The sequence below is a fragment of the Neolamprologus brichardi genome, chromosome 16 (genome assembly GCF_056152115.1).
Source record: "Neolamprologus brichardi isolate AB-2024 chromosome 16, ASM5615211v1, whole genome shotgun sequence".
NCBI classification, from domain to species: Eukaryota; Metazoa; Chordata; class Actinopteri; order Cichliformes; family Cichlidae; genus Neolamprologus; species Neolamprologus brichardi.
Genome location: NC_142119.1, coordinates 13,741,620 through 13,757,976, shown reverse-complemented (window position 1 = coordinate 13,757,976; position 16,357 = coordinate 13,741,620).

Here is a 16,357-nt window from a genome sequence, read left to right as displayed (position 1 = left end):
TTTGTTTGTCGTGCTTCTTCATTTTTCTTCAGGCAGTCTAGTTATGTTAGAAATAAAGAAAGAAACCGAATTCCCTAGTGAAGCTTAAATACCCATTTGGGATTTATCACCAAAGCAAAGGGCAGACAACATGAATGCCCTCATAGAGAGCCTGAGTGATTTCTCAGTGTGTGTCACCGCTCATATCTATTCTTGTTCTTTGGAGAAATCAATTGCCTTAAATAAATGGACTCGCTCTTTTCTCACAGCTTTGCACCAGCCTCACAGGAGTCGGAGAAAATCACCGCATCAATGAATATTTCTTTCAGCAGGATATTGTTCTGAAATCGACAATTTGCTTTAGCAACAATCAGCAACAGCTAATTCAGTTTTTACAATCCAGCAAATTCATTTTGAGCATGGTTAACATTGTAGTCTAACGTAATTTCACTCGGCTGACCTTTACTGGCAAACAGGGGATGTGATACAGTACTTTCTAATGTTAGCTGCTGATTGATTTTTCTGAAGCAAGTAATATCTAGAGATATGCCTGCAAAACGACTGAAAAAGATCTAAACTGCTGTTGCTATCGTGGTTATCGTAGTCAGCACAGGTTTGTTCTCACTGAATATTGACGTTTACATTTTTAAAAAATTGAGTCATGTCATTAAATATCTGGGCACATGGGTTTAGTTAGTAATCTCTTGAAAGTTTTGTTTTTGCATGTGATTTTTATGAGTGAATAATATTTTTGTGCTGTCTATCTCTCAGCTCGCACACGCTCACATTTACATGCATGTATACAGGGGAGATGTAAAGATCTTCTTGTGGAATTTGTTTATAGTAAAACAAATCTAATATCACTGTTTTCCCACTTTTTAGACTTGGACTTTTTGCAAAATACAAAACCTTGAGAAAAGTCAAATATATTTTATACATATTTATAAATATTTCTATCCTTGGATCCTACCTGCTTAGCTTTGCACAACAGACAGATCATAATAATTCTCATTTATCTTTTACTGGACTTTTATGCAGCAGCACGCAGTACTACAGAATTCACAGATTCTGTCCATCGTGACTTGCTCCTCATGGAATTTAGCTGCTTGTGCTAGTAATTCTACTTATTATCGCCTCTCAAATATGTGGAATTGTAGCTGGTTCTCGATGAAACAGGTTCTGCACCAGCATCATGTTGGTTGTAGGGGCTGGAACATTGCCCAGCTGATGCTGGGCAAATAGTATCAGTTCATGTTTACCCTTATTGTAGAGTAGAGTATAGAGGTAAGGCTCCAAAGACTGGAGGCAAAATTATTTCAACTATTTCAACTTATTTCAACTTTTTTTGAGCTATATATAAATATATTCACTCTCTGAACACTTTAAAAAAAAAAATTTCAAGAAACAGAGGGGAGCAGCACACAGGTGAACATGAATAAAATAGGTGAGAACATTCACAAAAAGAAAATTAGCCTTCAATTTTGCAGAAAGCAACAAAAAGGCCAATGCAGAGAGACAAGAAGACTCATCCTAGACATCAGTAACAGAGAATAAGCAGAAAGATGAAACAGAGGGAGATGAAGCCACGCAAACACTGAGGGAATTAGACGCACCAGAAAGAAGGAGCTGAAAATAGAAACTGAAATTTAATAAAAACCAAGAAATCAAAATGACCACTAGAACAGTACCGTGCTCTACAAGGTATCCAAAACTTCACAGAAACTAAACAGACATCAGAACTCAGATATACATACAGCATGAAGTAATACTCAGTACAGAGTATAGCTGGGTGAAGCACCTTGATGATCACTCACTGTTTACTGTAAAGTTTTCTGTGCTGTGCTGGCATGTGAGGTTGTGTGTGTTTGCATGTGACAGGCTACAACAGACATGCATCAACACAGTGGACTCCATATTTACCTAACCCTGAATAAGATAAGAGCTTAGAGAGTTACAGCTAAGACATACTGTAAGAAAATGATGACAGTATCACAGACTAGGGAACTTCTGGCATCATTGGTTGTACATTATACAAAGGACAAGATTATCATGTAATAACAACAGTTATTACATACATAACAACAGTAATTTGAGTCTGTCAAATTACAGAATAAACTGTCTGTGATATAAACCCTCTCTCCTGCCTCGGGGTCATGACTGAGGATTTTAGACGATAATACATCACCATGTTATCTAGATCTCGACTGAGTTAAAAGAGGCTGAAGAATCCGTATGACCAGTCTCTGCAGTGAGTGCGGTCTATCTTTACACTATGTCACCCTCACTGTGTGCTAGCTGTTAACGTAGCTTCTACTTGCATTCTCTCATATGTTTCCAACAAAGTTCCAACCAAGAAAACGGCATAATTTGTTTAAACCATGAAGTCAGTTTTAGTTTGGCTTGGTTGATTTTACATTAAATCACATGGTTGTATGTGACTTAAACATAATACAGTAACTTGGTCGTGAGTATGATTCTGATTTATACTGGATAGATCTTTGTTGACAATGGTGGTAACAACCACTCCCCTGGTCCACTACTGCGGCATCATTAAGCTATACTGGAAGTAAATGTTAGTACATTTTACATTACAATTTTTAAAGAACAAATAAAACACAGCGACAGTGACAATGATGTCATTTAACCTGTTATATCTTTGAAGCATCCAAGTTTGATGCAACAGAAATAGAGCTCAGCAATTCTACAAGCTAGTTATTATAATACAGGGTGTTCCAGGACAAGAGGTTCATCTTCAAAAAACATCTGCAGGAGGCCAAATCATATATAGAAATGAGTAGCTAATCTTTTGTTACATGTAAATGACTGTTTTATTTATGTACTGTATGCATTATGGCTTATTGCCACAAAAAATAGGGGTTAAAGGGTGAAACGATGACACAGACAACAGTGGTAGGTAGATTTTCCTAGGAGCTGATTTCTGGAGATCCAGGAGACAGATGCAGGTTTTCAGGTGAGTGGAGTTCCAAGGACAAGTTTGGCTGATGTACAGGAGGGATACAGAGCACAAGGACACCCAAAGGTAAGCTCAAAAACAGTGAGCCCAACATGCTGCTGCTTGTACTACTGTAAAAATCCAACAAAGGAAAATTAAATGAACCTCTCTTTAAGTACTCCAGGTGAGTGATTACTGAGGTGGAGCAGGTGTGTCAGCCAGATCCAGCTGGAACTGGTAGTGCATACCTCTCGTATGTCCTCACAACTTCAGAGAAACCTTCTTATTCACACACACACAGTTACACACACAGTTACACACACAGTTGGTTTAAGAAGGGGGGAGAAAGTGGAGGCTGGTTCTGAAGGCAAGTGGAGACAATGACGTGTTTTATTCAACTAATCTAACTCACAGTGTTTTGTTAATTTTGCTGCATTGACTCTGTCTTTATTTGTATGTGACTAAGTGACACCAGCAATCACTTTACACAGTTTTCGTCTTGATGCATTCTCAATCATCCAGGAAAATAAATCTCCAAAAGTTGATTCTGTTCATCTGGATGTAGCGTTTTCTGGGAGAAACGTTTCATCACTCATCCAAGTGACTTCTTCAGTCTCAGCTGACTGCAGGTTTCCCCAATCTTATAAACAGTACATTTGCATAATGACTGAAACCAGCCCACTGAAGGAACAATGGGCTGTGAGGTCATTTACAACTTTACACAGTTGTGACAGAATTGTGTTTCTGTCATTGCAATTAGAACATGTTGCTGATTAGCATGTCTAACATGGAACTTATCAGTAAAACATTAACTGAAAGCATGCTTTTCTGCCAGAGAGCTGATCTTGCAGCACCAATCCGGACTACAGCATCAGCATTATTGCATTTTTAGGATTATTTTTAGGCACCGTCAGCAATTGGTAGCAGAGGGTAGGAAGACACCGAGTTGTTTTACACAGAAAATATTCAGGACAAAATTGACACACAGTGTGTTTATTGCCATTTACTGTACCATGCAAAATTCTTCAGAGACCCCTGATTTCTTTATACTGTGCGACGGGAAATTGGAAAACTCCAGAGAATATAAGATAAAATGGTTTGTACAATTCCAAAGAGCTTGAAAGTCAGTAATTGCTATGATTTCCTTTATTCTTCAGAGCAACCGGAAGCTTCATCAGCAAGCTTTTTCGTCATTTCTTTAAGTCAGGCTTGGCCAACCCCAGGACTCGAGGGCCGTTGTCCTACAGGTTTAAGAGCTCCCCCTGGGTCTACACACCTGAATCAAATGATTAGTTCATGACCAGGCCTCTGGAGAACTTCAAGACAAGTTGAGGAGGTAATTTAACCATTTAAATAACCTGTGCTGATCAAGGACACATCTAAAACCTGCAGTAATGTTGAGTTCTGGGCTTTGGGGAAGCCACTCCATGACTGATAGTGTTGTTGGTGGATCAAAATCTGGCAGTGCTTTTCATAATTCCATCAATTTTGACAAGATCCTGAACATCATTGGGCAAAATGCAGTCCCAAGCCATTACAAAACCTCCCTGGTGTTTTAGAGCTGGCTCCTTCAGTAAATTCAACCAAAGAAATTGGAAGATTTGATAGGTTTTATTTGACAGCCTGTCCATAATAAAGTGCCCAAAGATACCATTTAAAATGGTTTCTTTGCCAAGTTGTCTGTCATGTGCAGATAAAATACTGGCTTCTCCCTCTTCTCTTTAATGCTTGAATGATTCATAAGTCAATGTTAAATGGCTTAACAAACAAAAAACATCCCTTTGAAAATAGCCATGAACAATGACTGGACAGAAAATGAGTGAAAATCTGCCAGAAGAAAAACTTTTTCTCAAGACAACTTTAAAAGTTACAAGAAGGTCTGGCTCCTTGGAAGCAAATTGTATAGAAACAAAAAAATGAGACCAAGAGACCAGTGTTTATTCATTTTAATGGAATAATATTTGTTTTGTCTTCTTTCTTCTTTTTTTCTTTGTTCTTCTGTAGTAGAAGTTTCTACTACAGTAAAAGCAACGGCAGGCGTTTGTTATTTGTCCTGTTCTAACCTATTTTAACATACTTGACATCGTTTGGGTATAATAATTTCTTTATTTATGTGGATATATTACATTGTAGTACTCATTTCATTGTTTAATAACATTTGTTTAAATGTTTCGTAATAAGTACTAAATATGCAGTAAGTAAAAGTTTTGTTTTCAAAAACTTCGGGAACATCCTACATGTACTCAAATTATGATGTATTTCAAAGGTTACTGTTTCTTTCAAACCTGTTATGTACATAACAAAGTCCTAAGAAAATGAATCAACTACAGTCAAAAAGTATAGTCTCTATACCATTATTGTCACTAACCTTCAGATAAATATAGTGAGCTTGAAGGAGAAGTCAGAGATCCTTATACAGTACTTTGCTGACAATAGACATCACAGTTGTGAGAGTTATAGTTTCTAAATTATAAGACTTTTTGACTTTTGGCCCATTTTCAACCTATAAATCATTAAGTTGACCTTGAAGACCTTGGTGGATGCAAGCTAAGATTAAAATTGTTAAGATGACCCCGCTCTACACCTTTACAAAGATTTATCAGAATTCATTCATAACTTTTCAAGCAGTTGTGTTTACAGACAGACTAACGCGTACAACATAGCTGGACTGGCCATCGGCCCACCGGGCAAATGCGACAGATGATTTTTTATTTATTTATTTATTTTTATAACAGTATAAACAATGAAAGGTGATGGATTGGCCAGATGCTGGTAGATGTGTAAAAATAACTCGGTTGTTTGGTGGTGGCTATGGCGGAGCTTCCACAAGAGGCCTGCAAGTGGATGAGGGAAAGGTGAGGCAGGAGGAGGAGAGACCCAAGGCGGCTGCCGGTCCGAGTGTCAGGTGAACTGAACTTCAGGTAAGAAGTTATGACCTGCAGTCTATCTGGGTCAGATATAAACCAAGTTTAGGTGGAGTTTGTTTTCGTTGTGCTGACTTTTTACAGTCAGTTACAATAACTTGTACTGCGTACTAGCTAGCATGACAGAGTTTCTACAGCTGGGTGGGTGCTATGATGTTACTGATAGTGAACTTTATTTTATTCATAAGGTTAGTTAGTAGAGTTGCCAACCGTCCCCTAAAAAATGGAATCGTCCCGCATTCAGAGAAAATATTACGCGTTTGTATTGAGGTGAAAAGGAGCACAGTTTGTCCCGTACTTGAGCCAGGATGGAAAAAGACACAAAGCTGGAGTTTTTCTGACTTTACGCTGTCATCTGTCTCTTCTTCTCTCATTCAATCGTGAAACTGATCATTGATCAGCTGATCGGCTTTTCTCTCTTGCTTGTTTATCGCCCACTTTGCGCCAGAAAGAGGAAACCAGCGGTTGTCGCGCTAAACAACAGCAGCACGTTTAAGCTTGATCAGCTGTTGTTAGAATTTATTTAATATTCATTTCTAGTATCAGCTGATGTTTGCTGCAGCCACAGCTGTAAAAGCTGCTGGTCATGATGTCGGTTTGTATATCTGGTGAGAGGGAAACATGAAGATGAAACCAAGAGATGTCCTTACTGAATCATCAGAGCTGAACAGGTGATGGAGAAACAGGTTTACCTTTTAGGTGACATGGTTGAGTTGAAGGGAAGTTATGAACTGTTTCTGAGAGACAAATAACACCAGGATCCTTTCTGTGTAGCTGACAGCTGGTAACTGTGCAGGGGCGGGTCTAGCAAAGTTTTGCCAGGGGGGCAGGTGGGGCATTAACAGGGAGAGGGGGCACAAAGAAATACTTTTCTTTCTTATTCTCATTTAAAATATCTAGCTTTTATTAAATAATTATCTGAATCTTACAACCAAAGTTTTTATCTGATGTACAACGTATAGAAATCATACATATACCAACAAGACTGTACATCACTGTCACAACAGCGTTTGTTTTCATTCAAAGGCTTTATGATTTTTTCTATAATACCTGGTGGGCCGGTCTCTAGTCAAAATGCCTGGGCCGATTTTTTTGTCCCAGTCCAGCCCTGGCGTACAAACACACACAAACAAAAACTTAACCTCCTTCATGGAGGTAATGAGGGTTGCATAAGACTTTTGCACAGGACCTTATACATCTATATACTCAACAAATTTTATTGTATAATTCTTCATAATTTACAGTAAGAGTGTGGCTACCTGCTAATACTGTGATTAGTACTAATTACCATTGTAATTATGTAACTTGATTAAAAATCAAGTTACATAATTACAATGGTTCATGTAACACTCTGGAAGTATTGAAAGAGTTATAGCTGAGAATGACATCAGTGCATCTGTATTACTTCTCTCTAATTCACAGTTTTTATTATGTAAAAACAAAGATTTGCACCCTTTTCCTGGAGAATTTCCAGATACGTAGCCTGGCAACAGAGACTGTATCTCATGAATTGTCTTGTCATGGAGACAGTGTTGGGGAGTAACGGAATACATGTACCGCCGTTACGTATTTAAAATACAAAATATGAGTAACTGTATTCCGTTACAGTTACCGTTTAAAAAGGTGGTATTTAGAATACAGTTACTTTGTTGAAATAAATGGATTACACGGCGGTACTTCCCTGTTTCATATTGTGGCGGGTTTTGTTTGACAGCTACGTTCTGTTGTTCCAGGCAGCAGCGTTACGGTTGCCGTGGTTACAGGGCGACGCTCTCTCTCTCTGCGTGTTTCCTGGGTGAGAGAGCGCCTGTTGTTGTTGTGCTAAGCTAATAGGCAGAATGCTACAGGTATAGCTCTAAAGAATGTAGCATCATAGGCAGTGTAGTCCGTGCTGCAGGGAGAATGGACTGCCATACCCGTTATGTGTCTGTGAGCGAGGGAGGGAGAAAAAGGAAAAGTACGAGCTGTCATCGAGCAAAAACGGGAGCTGGAAGCATGTAAATATAATAATAACCACTGCAGCCAAGAAGAGTGCCTGACGAGCCCAGTTGTAAGTAAGCTATTAAGACTCGACTGTACACTGTGTTCGTGTTTTCCTCCGAAAACAATAACTTCCGTTGGAACAGCCTTTCAACGCCTCTCTCTGTCTCTTGCAAGCAGAGTTGACCCAGACAACAAAGTAAAGCTAGTTTTCAGCTACGAGCCGACACAGAACCCGACCTATTAGCCAGAGGTCCCTTTACTATGGTTCGGAGCCGCGGACCTTCAGTAACAGTAATAAATCACAGCAATAGTACATTCATGTAGTTGTAAACAGCATGATAATATATTAAGTAATCCAAAGTATTCAGAATACGTTACTCTCATTGAGTAAGGTAACGGAATACGTTACAGAATACATTTTGGGGCATGTATTCTGTATTCTGTAATGGAATACATTTTAAAAGTAACTTTCCCAACACTGCATGGAGATAAGGACATTTTAATTTTGAACCTGCAGTTGTGGAATAAAATTAGCTGGACAGGATTCAGGCAGAAATTTCAAAAAACAGTTTAAGGGTTTAATGGTTTAAGCTACTCGGACAAAATAGATACCCAAATGACTCCAGCTACAGATAAACAAAGAGCAACAAAGTCTACATTAAAATAAAAATACACATCATTCTATCAGGAGATTGGAGTTCAAGTCACACTTGAAGACTGACAAAGACAGGGAGCTGATTGTTTTTGATGGTCACGGATGATTTGAAGAGAAACGTATCCAATAACAGCTGTGAGTCACTGACCAGTGTCAGACTGTAAGGTTGACTTTGGCTTTTAGGTAAACAATGGAGAAACATGTAAGATTGAATGCCTTTATATTTCATGCATACATCTGCTGCACACTGTTTTAATGAAAAACCTGAGACACTAACTGTTACTTTTAACAATACTTTCTGTTTAGTGTTGAATACATTTAACATTGTACTACTGGCACAGATGGTAACATGTCAAGGTACACTCTCAAAACAAATCTCTTAAAATGTACCTCAAGTGTTACAGTAGTTTGTCACTTGAGCAGTACCCTCTAAGTTAATGCTCCCTGACATGGAGTACAATTTGCACCTTGTGGTTTGTCGCTTATAGAGACCATTCATAGTAACAATCACTATGAAATTGACTTCTTTCAAAGAAACTGCACAAAGCTGGGTATATGAGTACACATGAATGAATGTAATATATTTTATATATAAATATTTATGTGCAGCCTTTTAAACTCAGAATCACCAGTTAAACTGAAATAAATCTATGTGAACTATAGGTGTTGGGATGTTTTGCACCTTAAAATCCAGAAGAAATACTCTTTGAGAACATTTAGCTTTTCATTTTTTAGTATTCATGTAGATTGTATATGCAGTTACATAAATAGACTTTATTTCTGAGACAATAATAAGATAATTACAACAGAACAAAGGTCATTGTTTGCAGCTAATCATCATTGTTAGGGCTTTAGTCATGTTGCCCTTTTGGCCCTGAGTTGTGGCCCAGTAGCTTCAAGCTAAAGCAGACAGAGAGTGAAGAAGCATGCATTGAATTTAGACTGAGAGAGACAATAAAAGATAGCATGGTTATACAACTCAGAGCCTTAGAAGAGTCTGCCTTTGGCAAGGCTTCTTGAGCACGGCTGCAGAGATAACAAGTCAGGAATTATCTCCCAAAGTGCTATTAATAGCAGGCAAGTCACATCTTGTCCCTCAGTGAGAGAGCATCCTGCACCCAGAGGCACTACTTTCCCATTTTAACTCTTTTTGAAATGTGCATTTTGACAGGCATTTGCAAGCCACGGCAGACTGCTAAGACTCTCATTTATAAGGCTCTCAGCCACTTGTGTTTCAACACTATGGTTGTTATTGTACCTCCAAATGGAATAAAGGTCAGTTCACAAACAGAATAAAGACAACAATGGGAAATAACTCTAAGGTGTATGTATGGTTTGTTTATCATGAAGAGGTTCAATGATCAAGGTAGTGGTTTTGAAGGTTTTTCACAGTTTTGACCTGATTACTCAGAAAAAGTAATGTATTACACATTATGTGTTACTTTTCTTAAAAGTAATGCAATACATTACTTAATTACTTGCCTGATAAAGTAATCCATTATACTACTCATTACAATACTTTACTATACTTACAGTTCCACACAGCTGCACAAATTTATATATTAATGCGGACAGCCACAATGTTTTTTTTTCTCTTTGGCGTTTATGTATACAAAGCAAACAACACAAATTAAAGATGAAATCCAGCACAAAGACAGTGATTCTACTGTAGAAACACGAGGTGTAGAAACACCTTTGTTGTTCAAGTATAGGCTCTGGCTGCTGGGCTGCATTTCACTCAGCTTTAACATCACATCTGGTGGCTAGCTCTGTACTAGCATGCTGTCTGTGCAGATCGGGCGATTTTAGCCCATTTTGGAATCAAGGCACCTCCAAAGATTTCTTACTTTTTTCTTTTTTTTTATAATATTTGCTGTTTGTGTGACACAATACTAAAAATATAAAAAGCATACAGTACTGTACTTGTTTGAGATGTAACATTTTAACAACAAAAGTATAGATACCCCTCCTCCCAAAATGGTTTGTTCCAGCTCGCCTCTCCCCTGCTCTGGCTCTAGCGCTCTTGCTGCCAGAGCGATGGTGGCTGAGACCCAACAGAGCGGAGGTGTGATCGCCTGGCTTAAAACAGGACATATTAGCTGCATTTAACCTTCAGTTACTCTTTATATAGTTAGGTAGGAGTCAGACCATGTTTCTTTTTAGCTGAAAAGCATTACACCAGGTAACCTGCAGTGTTGAAAACGTGTTTTCTGACAATGTTTGCTACTCTACAATCCGTCCTGCTCTGTAGTAAAATCAGCGACATTTGACCGTCCTGTTGCTCCCATTGAAATGTATACAGCCTATTTAAAATCTAAAACTTAAAATTGTCCGTAGCCTACTGTTGTTACCACTGTCCTGTTTTAAATGGATACTAATTAGCTAACTGACTGAATGCCCATTAACCTTATAACTCCTGTTGTGTGTGTGTGTGTGTGTGTGTGTGTGTGTGTGTGTGTGTGTGTGTGTGTGTTTGTGTACAGAGAGACAGCCAGGTTCATAATGGATATAAGGAAGTTTTTTCAAAAAAAGGAGCCACATTCAGGTAAAAGTGTAAAATCAAATGATCCGTCAATCAAGAATAATGTTGGATCAGTGTTTCAATGTTTAGATCTTTTATTAGATGTTCGTGTGGTTTGGTTATTTGCCTTTTGGTTGAAAGTAGACTGAGAGAGGACTTTTTGTTAGCAATCTTAATAGAATTTTTTTCATATTAATGTAATTTTTCATTTAATTGAATACAATCTATTTGTGTATGATTGTCAGTCCAAAGAGGGAGAGAGGAAAGAGGGGAACATGAGGAGAAAGGGCACGGTCAGAAAGAACCAGGTAAGAAAACAGACAGGGAACAGTGACAGGCACAACAGAAACTATTAAACTGACAAAGAGAAAAAAAAAACTCATTGTGTCCTCCCTATATTAAAGCTGCTATACAGAATATGCAAAACAAACCGGGTTGAAACATTTTTGACCCTCTTTAACAACATTCCAACATAACATTATAATTGATTGGGGAGATTAAAATTAATAATATATTTTTATGTGGTTCAGCCACAACTCTACTAAAACCTCAGCCAGTGATAGGTAGGCCAACTTTTGGACCGTCCAGTTGTTTGTGTGACTGCCGCAGTACGTACATCACATTTGCGCACTATCAGAAAGTGCCAAACAGCCCTGGTGGAGTGAGGAGCTGTAAAGAAAAGCAGAGTGCTGTGTTTATATTCTAAAAATGTTTTAAGCTTGTTTCAAAGATTCTGTACTGCAGCTTTAAATGTTTTCCAAAAGCACACATACACTTATCAGTGTTTCTTAAACTTTTTACAGTGTGTACCACCTGATAAAAATGTCAAGCTCTCCTAAGTACCACTATGAAAGCATGAAAGTCATAAATCTTAAAACACAAAATTATTATTATTAAATTAGTAAAATTAGTATCTGCAATAAAGATTTTTTCATACATTGTATACATTCTACCACAGGCAAAGTTGCCTCCATTTTTATAGTTTTTATTAATATTTTGTAATAATTTATTTGTAATAATTTATTTGTAATAATTTATTCTGTTTTGGGAGTGTTTTTTATGTATCTGTATTATATTATACATACACATTAAAAGTGAATCTCTGTCCAAAAAATGCACTCAGTTTACTTTTTACTCACTATGAGCATCATTCATTATTCTCCCCCAGTAACTAAGGTTAGGATATGTATTTTTTCTATTCCAATCCATTCTTCTTTTGCAGCATTTAAATAACTTTGATCAGATTTGGTTTGTTACAGACTTTTCAAAAAAGTGTTTTGCTTTTCTTTCACAAATGTGGGGATTAAATTGTGTTGAAATGCACAAAACAGTGATGTCATGTTTTGTGAAGAGGACCCAGGCACAGAGAGACTTGATGAATTTAACAATCTTATGATTTAATAAAGACATTTGCAGACTTGCACAGAGATGGTAAAATTATGATGACTGATAACGGAGACGAAGAAAACAGACGATGAGGACAGGGAGGAACAGGGGTTTAAATGCAGAGAGAACTCGGGACAACATTTAAGGATGCAGGGACTGACAGAGACAGGTTTATCTTGTCTGGCTGGGCAGCTCTCTGGGTGCTCAGCACCCCCAAAGCTCTGATCCTAGAATCGCCCCTGGTGCAGATGCTCGCAAAGAGCCAAAGTTGCGTTAGCACTATAATAGGGGTTGTTTCTAAGGGTGGGTTTTGATAATCGATTCATCGATTAAAATCGATTCTGGCTTGGATAACGTCATATCGATTCATTAAAATCCTGAATCGATTTTTTAATATAAATTTATTTTGCCCGAAATCCAGAATCTCAGTTTCGACAACCACCAAACAGCTAAAACAGTAAATCAGAGCAGGTACACGGATTCTGCACAAAGACGTAAACACAAAGCGCAATCAGTGAGATGTCGCCTTTCTCACCAACGGCACGGACACGGTCGGGGCTGAAAGCCAACAGCTCGCTGATTCTGATGTTTTGGCAGGTCCACGCTTTGTGTTTACGCCCTTTTTGCGCTGATTCTAGAGCTGTTAGTTTTATCTCTCTCCAAACAATATTGACTGAACCAGCAGCAAAAGAAGAGCCAAACTATGCTTCACATAAACATCGTCATGAATTCCCTCTGACTTTTACTGTTTTGCTTCCACCACAATAAAATCACACTTCATGCACAGCTCTCTCTCTCTCTCGCTCTCGCTCTCTCTCTCTCTCTCTCTCTTGCTCTCTCTCTCTCTTTCTCTCTCTGTATACCTCAAGAACAGTTTCCCGTCTAAAAATATGTTTTCTTCATTATTTGCTTGCTTGTTATGCACAAGTCTACCGTTGTTTACAGCGCTGTCGGCCGCTGTTTTTTTTCCTTTTACTTACTTCCGAAAAGAAAACCGAATTTCTGCCGTTCAATAGGCTTCTGAACAAATGTAAACTTTTTACGCTTAGCCGTGTCTCTAATAAAACCGCTGTAACTTCAGAGGTAATGTTCATGTGTTGATTAATGGTTTTCTTTCGTTTTTGATGTACTGCAGAATATTTTTATAAAATCCCAGGCCAGGAAAATTCATGTTTTTCTGTATTTTATCTTCAGCTACTTTGACACAAAGGCATCTGCTGTGATGCTTACGCCTTTGATAAAGTCTTGCGAGTGTCAGCTTCCTTTTTATAGATACAAAAATATGTTAATGTACAGATCTGAATTATAATATTTCTGACTGTCGGAGGCAAAATTTCCCAGATTCAAATCGAATAAAATCGAATAAAATCAAATCGTGGATCGAATCGATTCGGGACCTTGTGAATCGGAATCAAATCGATTCTAGAAATCAGTGACGATACCCAGCCCTAGTTGTTTCTATCCTAGACACAGTTTGCACTTTACCATTGTGCTCTTGTCTTTTTGTGCAATAGATCAGATATGTTTACTGATGACCCAGTAAATACTTTTCTGATGAGACTGTATTTCATTAGAACATGATGATCCTTTTGTACACCCACATAATTCAAAGGGCAATACAGCAAACTGTACCTTTTTTATTTATTTATTTATTTGCTTACAAGTAATCAGGACTGGGGGGACTGGCCTCCCAGTCCCTGGCCAAGAACAATGCCCAACAGCAAACTAAGCTTTAAGCCACTCCTACCTTGTGACTAGCTACTGAACATTTTTCTTGGTTTCTCAGCGAGGTCATGCCTTGCTTTTCACATCCGGTGTCAAAACACCAAGATTTTCTTGACTATACTATGTGATATGTCACACTAACTCGGTCTCACTTTTATATACAGTCTATTAGCTTGGGTACACTTTTATCTTATTTAGATCTTGCTCTGGTCTGATTGTATTGTATTTCATCTCATTTTGGCTTCATAGCTGTGAAGCTCTTACTGAGTAAATGTGGAGATGTTTTTAGCTGAAAATCTAAATAAAAATAACCAACAAAATGGACAAAATTCATTTAAGTACTAAAGACAAACTAATTCTGGTAAGTCAAATTCAGAGACAACAGAACAAACAAATGCTGGATGAATGGTGATAAATGATCAGAGGTTGCGGGGACACTGTTCCTCGACAGTCTTCACCTGGTGTGGTGAGGGTCAGGATTAGCACCCAGGCAGAGCCACTGACCTGGCTGTTGTGCCAGTGTACCACTAACCTACAGTTACTGGTACAGTGACGGGAAACAGAAAGCAGGGATGCTGAATCTTGCCCCATTTTCATGACACCCACTGCCACACTGGCAGTCATCCAGAGAGAGACGTATGTACACAAGCAGTGTGTCACCCTTTTACATATGGCACATTTATTTAAGGAAAGAGTAAGAACAGCAACACAATGTGCTTGCTCTCCACACGCCTCCAAGTGACCACCCACTACATCCTCACCAGCAAAGAGGTGCACCATACAGCGGACCTGCAGGCTACTGCCTTTGAAATATGTCCTCTGCTATTTAATGCTTCACACACATGTACAATTAAGTCTGGCAGTGGATATTTTTAAACCCTCTCACCTCCACATTATTCAGCGTGACATTTCCAAAATGAACCCATGTGATGAAAGACAACCTTTTTGCCTTTGGCTTTGGACTTCTGGACTGGCCAGTGAAGATAGGACCATGTCCTGTGTGACGACTACATGTGTTTGTCTTCTTACTATTATTGCTTATGCAGCAGCTTCTTAATCTCTCTTTCATGGCTCCAGGGATTTGCTGGGGATTATAGTTTTCATACCAGCTGCTGAAATTTGTTTTAACACTGAGTGACGTTCACGTTGGGATAGTTTATTTGAGGGATTCCTAATTTGGTGAAGGAAATGATGGTGTCAATGGTGATTTATTTACAACGTCTGGGTTTAAATAACCAGTCCTTCATACAGATATTTCAAAATCATTTATGAGGCTATATTTATTAAAAGCTTTAAAGACCTCTCATGAGAAGGTGCAGTTTGAAAAGCCTAAATAAAAATCGTCTTAGGGAATAATCCTGATGTGTCAAAAAAAAGTCGCCCCATTCTGCTTGTCCTTATTTTCAATTACATACTGTGACATTTTTGGATGTCATGGGAAAAGAAAATGGACAAAATTTCAAATGATAAGATTAGTGTGTGTTCAAGAATCATGCAAAGCTAGTCCAAAACCAAAAAACAAACGGTATTAGAAATTAGCATATTTGGTTCCCTTCAAAGTCACTGCAATAAACATCATAGAGATTATTATTCTGTTATCTTAACAAACTGTAGGACAGAGCGACTTTCAAGGAAATGCCTCACGATAAAGAAAACCAAAGGACAACAAATGGTTAAAAATGTGAAAAAATTGAACTTATATGTAATAATACATAATTACATTATTATGTATTAATTAAAGTTATTATTAATTAGTCATTATAAATGATAATAGCAAAGACTTTTCTTTTTCCTTTTAGGAGAGAAACGGAAATGACGGGGAACAGAGTGGTTGTGAGGGGTAAATGTTTGTATGTTGCTAATAGGATAAGATTTCTCAGAAAGAAAAGCTTTGTAACCAAAAAAAATACTTACAATGTAAAAAATAAATACACAATATTAATAACAAGAAGCTACAGGATGCAACAGAGTTACAAACTAAATGCTGAGAAAGTATTTGTCTATATAGGCTGTGTGTTCATCAAAGCTTCTTGCACCAGTTACATTTTACACAAGCATGTTTTGCCTATTTCAGCTGCACTTAGCTTCAGCGCTCTGACGGTGCTGCACATTTGCATTGCCAAATGGTTATTGAGATTGATATATAATATGTAAATAATGCTGCTGATCCTATTTTTTGTGAGATAATTCTGTAGGTTTACCAGACGCAAACTATACACACAGTGTCATGC